The sequence below is a fragment of the Tenebrio molitor genome, chromosome 2 (assembly GCF_963966145.1).
Source record: "Tenebrio molitor chromosome 2, icTenMoli1.1, whole genome shotgun sequence".
Lineage (NCBI taxonomy): Eukaryota > Metazoa > Arthropoda > Insecta > Coleoptera > Tenebrionidae > Tenebrio > Tenebrio molitor.
In genome coordinates this window covers 24,122,607-24,137,279 of record NC_091047.1, presented here as the reverse complement: position 1 = coordinate 24,137,279, position 14,673 = coordinate 24,122,607, and the positions used below count along the sequence as shown (strand labels likewise).

General features: G+C 33.4%; 2 protein-coding genes and 1 long non-coding RNA gene across 8 annotated transcripts in view; 1 reads left to right on the top strand and 2 right to left on the bottom strand.

Annotated features, from left to right (window-relative positions):
- The window catches only part of LOC138123076 (uncharacterized), a 99,564-nt gene extending 87,115 nt beyond the window's left edge, over nt 1-12,449 (bottom strand). The window contains exon 1 of the mRNA XM_069037599.1: nt 12,229-12,449. The gene's annotated coding sequence lies outside the window, so the exon portion shown is untranslated. The remainder of the gene's footprint in view (nt 1-12,228) is intronic.
- LOC138123069 (multiple PDZ domain protein-like) overlaps nt 1-14,673 on the top strand; it is a 336,364-nt gene that overhangs the window by 32,317 nt on the left and 289,374 nt on the right. The window lies entirely within an intron of this gene.
- Nucleotides 7,924-9,053, bottom strand: LOC138123865 (uncharacterized). The gene is made up of 3 exons (XR_011156926.1): nt 8,527-9,053; nt 8,090-8,471; nt 7,924-8,032 (listed from the first exon to the last, which is right to left on the bottom strand). It is a non-coding gene; the product is annotated as an uncharacterized lncRNA (long non-coding RNA).

Genomic DNA, 14,673 nt, shown 5'->3' with positions numbered 1-14,673 from the left:
TTGTGAGAACCTCAACTGGAAAAGTTTTAAATAAAACGATAGAACACAATACATACATTTTACTTGAATTTTATTTCAGAAGTAATCCCACTTTGGTTGTGTTTGGTTCCTACAAAATTTATTAAATAAATGAGTGAATTTAATAAATTACTTTTTGGTGAATGTTGATTTTGATAGATAAAGTGATTAATAAATAATTTTGTGAATATGAAACAACATTAAAAGAATTTGAGTTGCGAACCATGTGATCTCCTACAAAGGTTTGAATTGTCTCCGCCCGCGAACCCTCGTGTAACGTCTCAGTCAAGTGTGGAATTAATATCGGGAAGACTAAAAAGGAAAGGTGTTATCACTGTAATCAGGCTTAGGAGAAACTCTTTTCACTTTAAGGGTGGTGTGGGTGCATTTGTGCTCTGCGCTGGACCAAACCTACTTGAGTACGATGGACACTGGCGAAATCTTTCCACATACGAGAGCTTCAAGGAACAAATAATAATCAAGGTTACCTTGCCGAGAACGAAGGAGTTTTTTTTAATGAATTCCCAAAGAAGATAATTTACTTTCATTTTAGTGCAAGAGAAGAATTATTAGTGGTTGTGAAATAAATCTTGAATACAAATAAAAGTTTTTTTTTTTTTTTGCCTTTCCCTTTTCACCTAACAGGCCTATCAGGTACCTTTTACGGTCGGCTTGGTTTCTTTTTCCTTTGTGGTGCGGCGGGCTCCGGGGTACTTTCCCCGGCTACCTACGCCCACCCTCTCTCCTCTCCTTTTTCTGGACGACACAACACGAATATCACAACACACAACATCCATGGGAGGCCATCCGGCCTGGGATTTGAACCCTGCTGACCTCGCGGTGGTGTCGGGAGAGTGTCGCTCTTCCTTCCACCACCCTACCGTCAGCCCCTACTAGACATACACACACATCCATGGCCCGGCGGAGTTTCCTTCCTTCGAAAAAATCCTCCCCCTTCGGTGAGATTCGAACCCACCAGCGCCGGGACCGCGGCCTCGGAGCACTGTCTCCGACAGCCATGCGGCCACCGAGCTACCTTACAAATAAAAGTTAAAGAGCAAGAAAAATTTCAGAGTCTAAAATTTGGGTTCTCTGTCATTCAATAATTTTCGAACAAAAATTACAAGTATTCCACCCCCAATAAATGGCTGTTAGGGACGTTTTGTCGAAATTATCAAATAGTACATATATTATGCAACAAGGTTTATAAACGCCTTTTTAGTCACGAGCGACTAAAATTGTATATTATGCAACAAGATTTATAAACGGCACTTTAGTCACGAGTTTTATAAGGCACGAACTGAGCGAGTGTTTAATAAACGAGTGTCTAGACAACTTCTTTATTAAACGTTAATTTAAACATAAAATTCGAAACTGATAAACGTCAATTGACAAGTGACAACTAATTTGATTTTGAGTGTCATATGATTTTTGCGATTAAAATAACTGCAGCTAACTTTAGTCCGTTGCTAACTTCAGCTCGTGACTAAAGCCCACAAAGTCACAACTTATCAAGGTGTGTTTAAAAGATCAGTTAGCGTCATGGAAATATATGCGATAAATGGCATTTTAAACATAGGAGAAGAAAACGTTTATAAACGAGTTGCATACTATACTTTTTCTAAGAAACATCAAATTGTCAACTTAATATGTGTGCAAAAAATTCAAGCTGTGTTTAATATCCCGAAAATGCCCGAATTGACATCAAGTCGTGACTAATGAACAATCATATTTAAAGTGACGTTTTATACACTATTTGTCAATTCAAAATATAGCACTTTACAAAAGGGAGTAGAAAAAATAATATTATCACTACTGGATAGTTTCTCTTCGGAAAGCACTGCCTCCCTTGCCTTCCCTGGCGAGCCGCCCTTCATAACGACCCGCACCATCGAGTACAAATTACTTTTAACGTTGAATCATAATTTTCATTTTCATTTCGTGTGGCAAAGTATCAGTTAATCAGCTGCAACTGATGAAATGGTACAGCCTATGAAACCGCAAGTGTAGTTTAAACCTTAATTACTTCTAAAACTGCGAAAATTTGCTATCGTTACACCTCATATTCAATAATTTGGCTCGTAACCTGTCCCTGAACCGTGAGATTAACTGCGTGTAATGTTCTAGATTGCACATCTACATAAACTTGATCACGGCTTTGTAGACAAACTCCACCGTCACCATTATTAATTTTCCCATTTCGAGGGTTAGTGCTTAATTCTGTCCCACGTTTAATTTAACATTAATAAACCGAAGAATCTCATCGTGTAAATTCTTACTTTCAGCTCTACCTTATCTCGGCGAATTTGTCTTCGGGTTTGTGGTCGGAACCCGAATTTCGTTAATTGCAATTGCCAAATTGGTGGGGAAACTCGAGGATGTGAGACGAAGTTGCTGTCATCGTGCGAACGTACTGACGTCTCGCTGATTAGGGTGGAAGGCTGCAACGCGAATTTTTTTAAAATTCTTTTTGGCCAAAAGTTTACTTTATCATATTCAAGAAGAGTGTGTCTAGGTGTTGTATAATGTGGTTCTAGATGAGGTAGCCGTAGCATTTATTAAGTCGTTTAGTAAGAAAACGCTTAAGGAAGATAGAGGATAATTGTACACTTTACTTCTGGAAGAGATATATTTATAGGAGAGAACGGAAAGCGAGGGAGCATCTGGTAAGGAGAAAGAACGAATTTACGAAGAGATAATGAATAATTAAATTATAATTTCAAAAGAATGAAATGGGAATGTCCAATTCGAGCGTGGTGGTAGAGCTTTTCGGAGATTTAAGGGAAATAATGAACGCAGTAGATAGAAAAAGTGAGTGTGAATCGTGGAAGAGAGGTTAATGCAAATAAATGAAGATAAAAAAAATATAAAATTATAATAAATTTATTGTAATAAAAGCACTTGCACAACAAATATTTTGTGATTGCTTCTACAGGGTTATTCTAAATGATTGTAGTCGAAGTAGGCCCTGCCCATGTTATTACGTTTTTGCCGCTTTTATGTGAACTGTCAGTTGTGTCGCTGTCACTGCCATTTTTTAGGTGAAAAGTGCCGTGATGAGGATTTTATTTATTTTTGTTAAATTAACGATTGGATCCAGAAATATTGAGTTGTTCTACAATCAATTTTAAAAATATTGAGTTTTTTTGCACCCAATTTAACACATCATTTTGATGATTTTTTTTTATGTGGAGCGGCAACCATAAATTTTACATTCAGTTTTCACGCCTACTGCGACTACAATCATTTAGAATAACCCTGCACTATTGTTTCGTTTGAATTATCGTTTGCGTAAATGGCAATCAGTATATTGACCCCCGAATAATTTCTTGTGGAAAACTGTTGTCAATTTCGTTTTAATTCTCATGATGCTAACGCTTTGAAGTGATTGTTTGAATAAGACTCACTTAATGGGTGTAGCACTGTTTCTAGTACAGTTTTAAAATCCAAGTTTATCCAAGAATAAGAACGCTTCATCGAAGAACGAATTAAATCTCCAGAATTTAATTAATTTAATACAGATAGTAAGATTTTTGGTTAGCACCAGTGGAACGATGTGTGTAGGCTTTACAATTACTGCCTCGTGGAGTAAAATGCCATTAATGACGCGAAAATTGTCATTTACAAGTGAGGTTAAGTTTGTGTATTTATTTTTTTTCCATAATTTTTACTTTGTGAATCATTTAAATAACACCAAATCACAGCAAATGCTTCTCACATCTTAATTATATTGGGTGATTCAAAATGATTGTGGCCAAGTATGGCAACTATGTACGAAAATTTATGTGGCAACTGTGTGAGTGGGGTAGAGTTGACATTTGCGTGACATTTCATTGGCGTGCATTTGATTGTTTTTATACCGTTGCACGTTGACTTGACAATTTTCAAAATTGCGCGACTATAAACTGTCAAGGAAATATCAACTCTATCCCACCCACACAATTGCCACATACATTTTCGTACATAGTTGCCATACTTGGCCACAATCATTTTGAATCACCCAATATGTGTAGCAAATATTTTTTCAACTAAATTGTACTTATAACGACGAAAATGTTGATAGGATATAAAAATACTTCCCAGGTTCGATGAACAGTAAATACGCTGGTATTAACTGGAATTATTAGTATATGTATACACTTGCCATCAAGCTTTTGCTTATCTCACAATTTTCAATCTTCCATAAGTTTGATTAAAACACCGTATTTCATACTGTCTGAAAATGTAAAGAAATTTTGAAGTTTGGCCTTCCTCGTGACGTTACACGCTGTATTGCTTAAGTAAGGTCTTGTGTTCTAGATGGCAATGGCACTGCACAACAAATTCCCTCGATTAACATTAAATCGACAACATGGCACTCTTCTTCATTTATTTTCAAAAATGTATTGCTGCATTGTTTTAAACTCCACCTACTGATAGATTCTAGTTCTAAAACATAACGAAGCGAAAAATACTAAACGTGCACTCGAATTGTTTCAAGTTGATCAGTATAAAGTCCATTCATTTTGTATTGAACTTTTCAAGGTCAAATAATTTTATTTTTTGGCTTTGTAATTATGTTTTGTAAATAGTGACATGCAGGTAAACACCGTAAACGTTGAATTGAGCATTGCTAACTCACATTACGAGTATGTTGGTTATATGCATGTCACTATTTACAAAACATAATTACAGTGCCAACATTTAAATTATTTGACCTTGAAAAGTTCAATACCAAATGAATGAACTTTACCATTGGTAGCCAGCATCACTTGTAATCCTACACCCACGTTCTTTACTTGGTGGACTGACAGCTATTCATCTGAACGAATTTTCAGTACAAGTGTTTTAATTATTATAAATTGTTGAAATTAATGGTTTTTCTAAGATTAATGATGTGATGAATTTTTACGCGCCGTTCTACTTTTTATCACGTAGTATCCTTATCTCGTAATCGTATCTTCGTGTCTCTTAAAAAACGTAAAATCTGTCACTGATTGGAGCCTACCAATACTGTGGAGGTAACTTGTCATTTCTTTTTGTAGTCTTTGTTTGTCTCTGGTTTTTAAAATACACAAATATTGTAAAATATTTATGTAAAGACAACTACTCAATACGGTAACTAATGTCGAGTACGAAACGGTCTTAAAAACTTCTTTTGCTTCCTGAACTAACTCAGAAGACCTTAATCAACACTTGAAAAATGATAAACGATGAAAACCGGAAAATGACAAACGCTAACTGTCAAATGTCAATTTTACTGTCTAAGAAATATTTATGATAACTCTCTACCATTTATTTCAATAATTCGGGCAATCACCTGTTACGAAGTCTAGATATTTGTTCCGTATAACTTCTGGAATGTCTTCAAAAGACGCATCAAAGCATCCTTGATGTATTTATTGATTTGATTTTCTTTGAATTTGAAACATAGTCAGTGCAAAGAGACACTTGGTCAGAGTGGACACTTTTGTAATAAATTATATCTAGATACACTACGGTGTATATCATGATAATTTTGTTAACACATTCCTCTTCCCCACAGGAATATGAGCAGGAAAATACGGCAACAAGATCATTTATTTTTATGTTACACTTCTCTCATATAATATAAAAGCGAGCACGCGAACCGTGTGTGTATTAATGAGTACCTTAATAGCTATTTATGTAACAAGTCCATAAAGCATCATTATGGACGAGTTGCATACAATATTTTATGTACGACTGCATTGTTTGTTCAAATTACAAAAAAAATAACAGTGACATCTATGATAATTCTTTCAACTTTCATGTCAATTTATGTGTGTAAGTCGATTAACTAGAAATTTACCTTACCGTCTTGTTTATCGGACTAGTCAGATAAAGTGGTAGTTTATGGCCTCAAAATAACGTCATAAACCATCTATATTTGTCACAGTCGAACATAAAAATGTATTTTAATACAAGTGACTCATTTGAAAAAAAAATGCAAAGTGAAGTTTAATGTTTTGAGAAGTTTTGTTGTTGTGAATTATTTCATTTGTCGGACGAATAACTAGCAAGTGATATTTGGTTTATGGCAGTTTACTTGAATTACACAGCAAATTTGCGAGAATTGATACAATTAAACATTACGGTGGAATTAAGTATTTTGTTTAAAACAACAATAACACAGGCCTGCAAAACAAAACTTTTTAATCGATGTTTTGATTTTGATAACTGATTTTGTATAACATTGGAGCCCTGATTACAAAAATACAATTCATTTTTTTGTATCACGTCAGGTTTTTTCACAATTAACAAAAAAAAATTAAGCAATTTATTTAGGAAAATAAGATGTTTATAATAATTCTTGGTTAATAATCTAACTAAATTTTTTATTCCTTATGAGAATGGCATCTTTAACGCTTTGTGAGGAAACTTCTTTTAATTGATTGCCTGCTGTATTTTTTTTTTTGGGTACATCGCGCTGTAACATCCAGCAAAATTCTACCATCATTGATACGCTCCATCTTCCTTGATATCACCCCTCCATTTGTTTTATATCTTGGTCAAGGCGTTCCCCTTGTTCCTCGCTGACAGCACCAAGATTTTTAGGAAAAAGATTTAAGTGCGAAAAGAGGAAATTCACTTTCAAACTCATTTTACATCCCAAGATGTGAAAATTTTTAAACATGATTCTTACAATATTTTCGTAGTCTTCATCTTTGTGATTTCCAAGCAATTTTTCTATGACGTTCTTAAATGCCGTCCAGGCATTCCTTTCAACAACATTCATGGAATTTTGAAAATCATTACCTTTGTACAAAGACCTTATTTGAGGTCCTAACCTCTTTTCATTTGGCATTGGAGAGATCTGGTAACTTAGTACATTAATACTTGAAACATTGTCTATTTTTACAAATTCATTCATTCTAGGTGAACATTTCAATTTTAAGAAAAAACGATTTGTGAAAAAACTAGACGTGATAGCGCAAAACCAAAATCATTTTCGTAATCGGGGGGTCGAATTTGTTCAAAAACTGTCAATTTTATGCAAACATCGAAATCAGTGCAGGCTTGTGTAATTTACCACTATGCAAGAGGACGATTAAAGTTCATGCGGGAGTATTGATTAAAAATTGTAAAATAAGTTTTTGTTAAGAAAGATGCATTAATGTAGGTTGCACCGAACATTTCTACATTCTCAAGAAACAAATCTCATTTTCAAAGTTTTCATCATTTAGGTCATTTCATTACAGAACATTTTTTACTTTTTCTGTGTTATCTACTTCAGAAACTTTTCAACAATGCAAACAAAGAAATCGCAAGGTGCCAAGTCAAGGAAATAATCTCCGTTATTATCCTTTTTCATTTGTGGAAAAACTGATTCTTCAATAACAACAGCAATTGGTCTTTCTGCAAGTAAATCATAAAGTGAAAGTTTTTCGAACTTATAAGTAGTCAGATGTAAATATTTTCCTTAGAACGTGTCTCATTGCCAAAAATAAAAAAGAAGCTTTAGACACTATACAAAGTGATCAAAAAGAAAACGAACCAGAGCAGGCGTTAAAAATTATCGACCATGTCGTAGCGGAATTCTATGTAAATAAGTGTTCAATGCATGGGTCTAGACAATTTGTGGTCTCAAACGCTACTTTATAATTACATAATAATAAATCATACCTTATGAATTTTACACGTTAGAATTATAATTGTGCTGTTTAATATCATTATCTGATAATACAGTGTGATCAACAAGAAACCAAATCAAGAGTGCTACCTCATCTTTTGTTTTATCGAAACGTATTTCTATCATGGAGCAGCCGCTTTTATTTACTTGCTGTGGACACTCGTTTTGTTGGTTGCCTACCTCTCAAAAATCTATCATTAATTGCCTTTATAATTTTTTTGTAATTCATGAATAATAGATTTAAAAGCAAGTTATAATTAATTATTATTTATTATTGATTAAGTAAAAAACACACAGTTACAAAAAATTTCTTCATAAGGCACAATCTTGAGTTACAAAATTTTAAAAATAATTATTTTTCACAATTCTTTGTTTTGTTGTTTTCTGTAAGAAAAGTGTAAAAGTTATTATTCTCTAATTTTTGGGTAATTGAGAACTTACTCGTATCTTTTCTAGCAGTGTTTAAAACATTTAAATTACTCCAAGGTCAAAAAATAAGTTTTCACAAAAACTGCTCAATGTTCTCCATTGTGGTCCAGACAGAATCAAACTCGCCTCTCATAATTTCAAAAACCCTTATGAAGCTGTCAATTTGTTTAGGGTAATGTGTGGGTTTTATTTCTTGCAACACACAAAGGGAAACAAATTATTATCCTTCTTAAAAAATTTCTGATAAGTGCCACAACACAATTTAACTTATTGTCTTAAACGCCTTATGGAAGTTGAGGGATGTTCCTTGATAATTTGTTGAACATTTTGCACCATTTCTAAAATTTGAACTAAGGACTGACCTGACTTCTTCTTAATGATGGGTTATGATTTGCTAAAATTAGGCACTATAATTTTAAAACATTGATAAACTTGTTGATAACCAATACCATCAGGTTCGGACATCTAGCTTAAAATTCTTCGGTGTAAGGGGGTACAAAGTAAGGCCAGTCTTCATTTTCTTGTTTCACCCTCTTTCGAAAATAATCTAATAAAAATGCCTTCTCTTTAATGGTAAAACCCATTTTACAACTTATTCTGGGATAATTATTGCTTACAACTTCAATAAACGTCTGTAAACTTTGCCGAAATCGAAGATTTGTTTTCTAGGTTAAATCACTTAAATTGTCAACAACAACAACCTCGAATTTTGAAATGTGACATTTCAACGAAGCATCTCCGTACCAGTAGCGTCGCGTTTGGCAATAAAGATGATAATTTACTTACTCTTACAAATGTAAAATGTTGCTCTTGTTAATCTTATAAATTGTTTCCCTTATCTTATAATAATAATAAAATGCACAATTATAATTCCAACGTCTAAAATTCATAAAGTATCATTTTTTATTAAGTAGCGTTTGAGACCACAAATTGTCTACGCCCATGTTTTGACCGCTTATGTGCATCTGATTTTGCTACGACGTGACCGATAATTTGCAACGCTTGCTCTGATTTGGATTCTTGTTGATCACTCTGTAGAGAAAATTTATAAAAGAAACAAGAGCAACCTTTTTTCATCTTGCAACCCTTATTTGAACAATTTGTAAAAGACTAACAGTAACAACTAAGTTATTTGCACGAAAGAGCAAAATTCTTGTATTTAATTCAATGTAATTAATTAATATAATTATAATGTTGCGACTATTTTTGATAGGTTGGTAATATGTACTTCTTAAATATTGCTTTGACATTTATTGTCGATTAATTTTAAAAATTAATTTTATAAAGTTATAAACATCTTTAAAAATTGTATCCACTGTTGAGCCCAGCATATTTATTACAATGACCTGTTTCCGGGGCAGTTCTATTAATGAAAATTGTCATTGGGAATATTCACGTCGATTCTGTATTCGGAAGAAGAAATGGAATCTATTTATTTATTTTCCAAGAATCCAACTTTGCCATTGGTACAATAATAATTTACATAATAATGACATGCAAGACATTCTTTTTTTGCTGATGGATGAGGCTTGGTTTCACCTTTCTGGTTTCAATGGGTAGTATGCATAAGAATAAGCATTTGCTTATTCTATGTATTTGTCTTTTTCTATCTAATAGAGTTCATATATTTCTATCTCTCACTAATACAAGTAAAAGCATTTGCCAATCGTTTATGCATATGACCCATTAACTCCCAAAATTATAGAATTTGGTCAGCATATAATCTCAACAATGTTATTGAGATGCAGTTGCATCCAATTAAAATTGGTGATATGGAACTAACAAACGGTTCTTTCCAACAAGATACAATAATTAATTATTTAGAGTAGTTCTTCTCAGGCCAATTAATCAGGGTAGTATTGTGCCTAAGCTGATCACCTGATTTGACCCCCTCTTGATTTCTTATTGTTTCTTCATTAAAAAACGTAGTGTTTAGAAATAGGATTGACAATTTGCAACAAGCATTGAAAACATCATAGCCAATGTGCAACTTACTTTTATATGTTTCGTAAAATATGCATTTTTTTCTTTTTTTCAATTTGTTCACGTTCTTATTCACGCCCCCTTTCTAAGCGCGTACGCCTATGTCAAATTGTACATTTACGGTTGGCTTAAAAAAAAACGGGAACTGTCAGAAAAAGTTCTGTCAGATTTTATTAAATTTTTATAGTTTGAAACGGCCTTTTAGAATTTAGATTAAAAAACTGCAGTTATGTGTCAGAAATACTACTGCCAAACAGACACAAATTGACATAAATTGAGAAATTAAGTTTTCAATTCACATTAGGTCAAATTTCATTTCCCGTTTTTTTTTTTGAAGCCAACTGTACCTATATTGCCAACATTTGCAGAAACAGTACAATCTTTTATGGTCGCTTGGTATATCAGTTAGCAGAAATTTTCGTTAGTATTTACGGAAGGAACCGGTGACAAATCAAATTTAAATGATGATTCAGTTGAACAATCCCCGTAATAACTTTGTTGATTTAAAGGATTCAGCATGCCCCGGTGAAATCTGTAATGAAAATCAAACAGTTTGCATCGAGAAGTTGTATCTTCGAATGAACTCAGCAGCACGTTATAATAGTAGTATACAGTGCCTTTTTTTTAACGCTGGCCATAGGGATTTAAATGCTAAAAAGTTTAGGGTCTGTTAATAAGCTTTTTAATAGGAATTTTCAAGTGAAATTTGGCAGAATATTAGATTGGTATTTTATAAATCAATTTCAGTTTGGCTCATCGTACAAAACAAACATAAATTTATTAAATTTATCACGTGGTTTGCCAACTACAGTTGCGGAATTAAAATTTCGGGCAATATTTTTCTGTCACTTCAACAAAATCTCTGTAAAGCACCTTTTACTGTCATCATACCTGACATTCAAAAATTAAATTTTTCTGTGTCAGTTTTTGAATTTTGAGTTTTGAATCAATTGCACTAAGTGTAATTAAATGATTTGTTGATATGTTGGATGTTGCCTACCCGCTATTATACTACAAATCATAATTTTTGAATGAAAATATTTAACTCAAAAAGACAAAAACATGACAAGAGTAAAAATGAGGTTATTAACGTAAAGATTGTTTTAGAGTTATTGTCATGATATTGACAACACCGCCCGAAATTTTATTTCCGCAACTGTACATAGGGAATAACATAATGTAAACTCAACAAACGTCAAACAGTAATAATTTTCAATGGACACCTTTTTAAATAAAGAAATGATTGAACGGAATAGACTTTGAAAATGTGCAGTTTTATTTCATAGACATAAAACATAGGAAATCATAATTGGGTACGTACAGTGGCGAGCACGGAATTTCGCACACATTGGACATTTCATTGGCATAATTTTATTAAAATGAGATACTGGCGGCAGTTTCGTGACAGTTTAGGTGAAACATCAGTCATGATCACATATATCATGATTGATTATAATGACAATAAAGCTTAGACTAGATAGTTTTTTTAATGACATACAAATTGGTGTGCGAAATTCCGTGCTCCCCACTGTACATCAAAATAAATAAAATTCTACTTCAACGATATTAAACTGGTGTAATTATTTTTAAATTTTCATTTCATAAATTGTTCAAACTGTCTTCCATAGGCGAAAATTCTTAAGAATAATGTATAGTACCTCGTGCTATAGTGCTTGCATCTTCCTAAGGAATTCTGACTTAAGCCCTAAATAAACCGAACAAAAACCCTACTTAAAGAAATTTATTGTCATATTGTGCCTGTCAATCACTAGAGGGTCTCCGACAAATATTTTGAGTACTACCTCAGGTAATTTTTTTCTCCGAGACCGGCTAGTGATTGACAGGTACAATATCACAATAAATTCCTTTAAGTAGGGTCTTTGTTCGATTTATTTATGACTTAAGCCAAAATTCCTTAGGAAGATAAAAATACTATACAAGGAATGCCTCAACTTCGAAAACACCCTGTATACTACTTATAATGCATACGGTACATTGAATTCTTTCCCTTAAATATTGACATTGTTTCAAATTTTCTGTCGAGAATTTTTAGTAGTAAAGCACGATCGAGTGCGCTTTAAGAAATTTATTCATACCATTTTCATGTGACGGATGTCGTTCCAATTTATATATATCGTGACCATGTTGTAGTTCAATATGTTACTTACGATATTTCATTCTCTCTTCCGTAGAATAAATTTCCATATGAAATTTTCGTCGGCGAAAAGTCGCAAGTTCGATTCCATTTCTTCGCACACGAGCCAGCCAGACACACATCTGCATGATGATGACGCCGATACGATTTCGCGATTAAAAGGAAAATAATAAGTGGGGCTTGACTGAAATGTTTTCAAGAATGAGGCGAAACAGGAGGGGAAAAATGGAGTGCCGTCCCCAATATCGACAAATACCGGCGAAGAGTTTCGTCGTGAAATTGTTTGAAGTTTTGTGAAGTTTACTTTTCCCTTCTTGTTAGACGCACCACCCATTAAAAATATATTGAAAAATCCTTCGACAACACGTTGTCAGGAGTTATTTATTTGAAGTATTAAGAGAGTTTTTTTGAATGTCTGAAATTTGTTTTGCTGATGAAAGGAAAGTGACGGATTCAAAGAGCAACTATTTAAAGGAAATAAATAAACTGGTGAATAAAAACGAATCCTTTCAGTGGATCTTTGTTCGACGTTGATGTGGATATTTGCATATTTTCAACTTATTTTGGATGGCGGTATTCAACAAACACATCTGCCGATATTAAGCTTTCCACTTTGGTATTTTTATATTAGAATTCGACGTTTATGAGCTCTCTTCTCTCATTCGGAACGATCTCGACAACACTCTCGCTTGCTATAAATACGTTCCTTTATAATTGTTTTTTCAATTATGACGCGTTCGTCTGGTTCGTATTTTGATTGAATTGTGTCTCGACTTACAAACCAAATTTGGACTTTCGTATTTTACAATTTAGAAAGATTTTCACGAAAAGGTTTGCCGAATTTTTATAACGTTACCTTTACTATTCTTGACGTCGACAATTGAAGCCATCGCTGCGCAAAAAGGTTAACTCCATTTTTGGGCGAAAATGATTTTTATATTATATCTTATGTACCGGGTGATCAAAAAGGACTGTTTGAGTTGCCAATACAATTAAGAGCATTTTGTTATTCGGCTGTTTGCAATACAGAGTGTTAGGAAATGGTCTCCCAAGAATTTCAGGGTGAGTTTGTGGGGGAAAATGTGGTCGCAAACCTTAATACCATTTTTTCCTAACATGAATGGTTTTCTCAAAAATAAAAATTTTAAATGATGCTCCACTGTTTGGGAGCTTTTGCACCATTTTATTGTTGTGATAATTAAATAAATTGTTAACCTTTTGTAATGAAAGTCAATTGCTTAGCAACCAAGAACAACAATGCGGCAATGCCCTATGTCAGATTTTATAGAGTCCTACCTACTTTGAGTTACAAATAGGCTCATTATTATACCGAAAACAGTTTAATAATGAAGCATATTGTTAAACTGTTTTTGGTAACTTTTAGCTTTTGTTATATTGGCAAAATCAGCCGTTTGACATCAGGCGTCAAGGTAACCAGTGAAACTAAGAAGTAAATTTAGTAAAATAACCTTACATTTTTGTGAAAAATGTCTGTTACCAACCCACGCGAAAGTTCCTAGTCTAATATGAAAACTTGAACAGCTGACATTTCAGGAATTAGTAAAGCAAAGTAGATAAAATAGTATATTATACTCGTTTAACAAGACGTATTATCACATTCGTTCCGTTAAAGCACTTCTCGCTACGCTCGTCGTGCTTTAAACACACTCATGTGATAATACAACGTCTTGTTAAACTCGTATAATAATATACTATTTTTACTCTAATTCTCGGGTAATCATACGGCTTGTTTTTTATTTGAGTGTTAACAAACTCCTACGTGTTTCTCTTAAAGTTTTTTAACGCTTTGAATTATATACGTATAAATCCAGTTGTGAAATTCATGTTGTACGTTTTATTACGGACATAACTTTTGTCACATTTGCATTAATTGTCGACTCACCGTCTAATTTATGGATCTGTACTGCCAGTTAATCTGCAAATCTGACAATAATTGTTTGCAGCAACTTACGAGTTTAATTACTACATGTGTTTTATTGATCTACTACTATTACTCTGCAGTTTTTATTTTAAAAAATATAATTCTTGCTGTATTTGAGAATCTGCCCATCGGGAAAAAGTTCTCCTCGGGAAGCTAGTTTGGGTTCGTTAAGATTGTTATATGTAACAGATAACGATAAAAAATGCTGTTTTGATAAGTTTTGGAAGGAATTGCAACGAAATGATTAACATAGAGTGATAACACTGATAACTGATAATGAACACGTACGATGTAGACTCATTCAAAACGCACCTTAATCTTGCAAGGAACAGAGAGATTTATTCTCTTCATCTCAGTAGACTCCTTTATTTGCTTTGGAAGCTGTATTCTCGAGGTGTTAATTGTTGACTCACTGTGTAATTTATGGATCTCTACAGCCATCTAATCTGCAAATCTGAGAACAATTGTTTACAGGAGATTATAACTTTAATTAGTACATGTTTTGTAGAAGTGTTA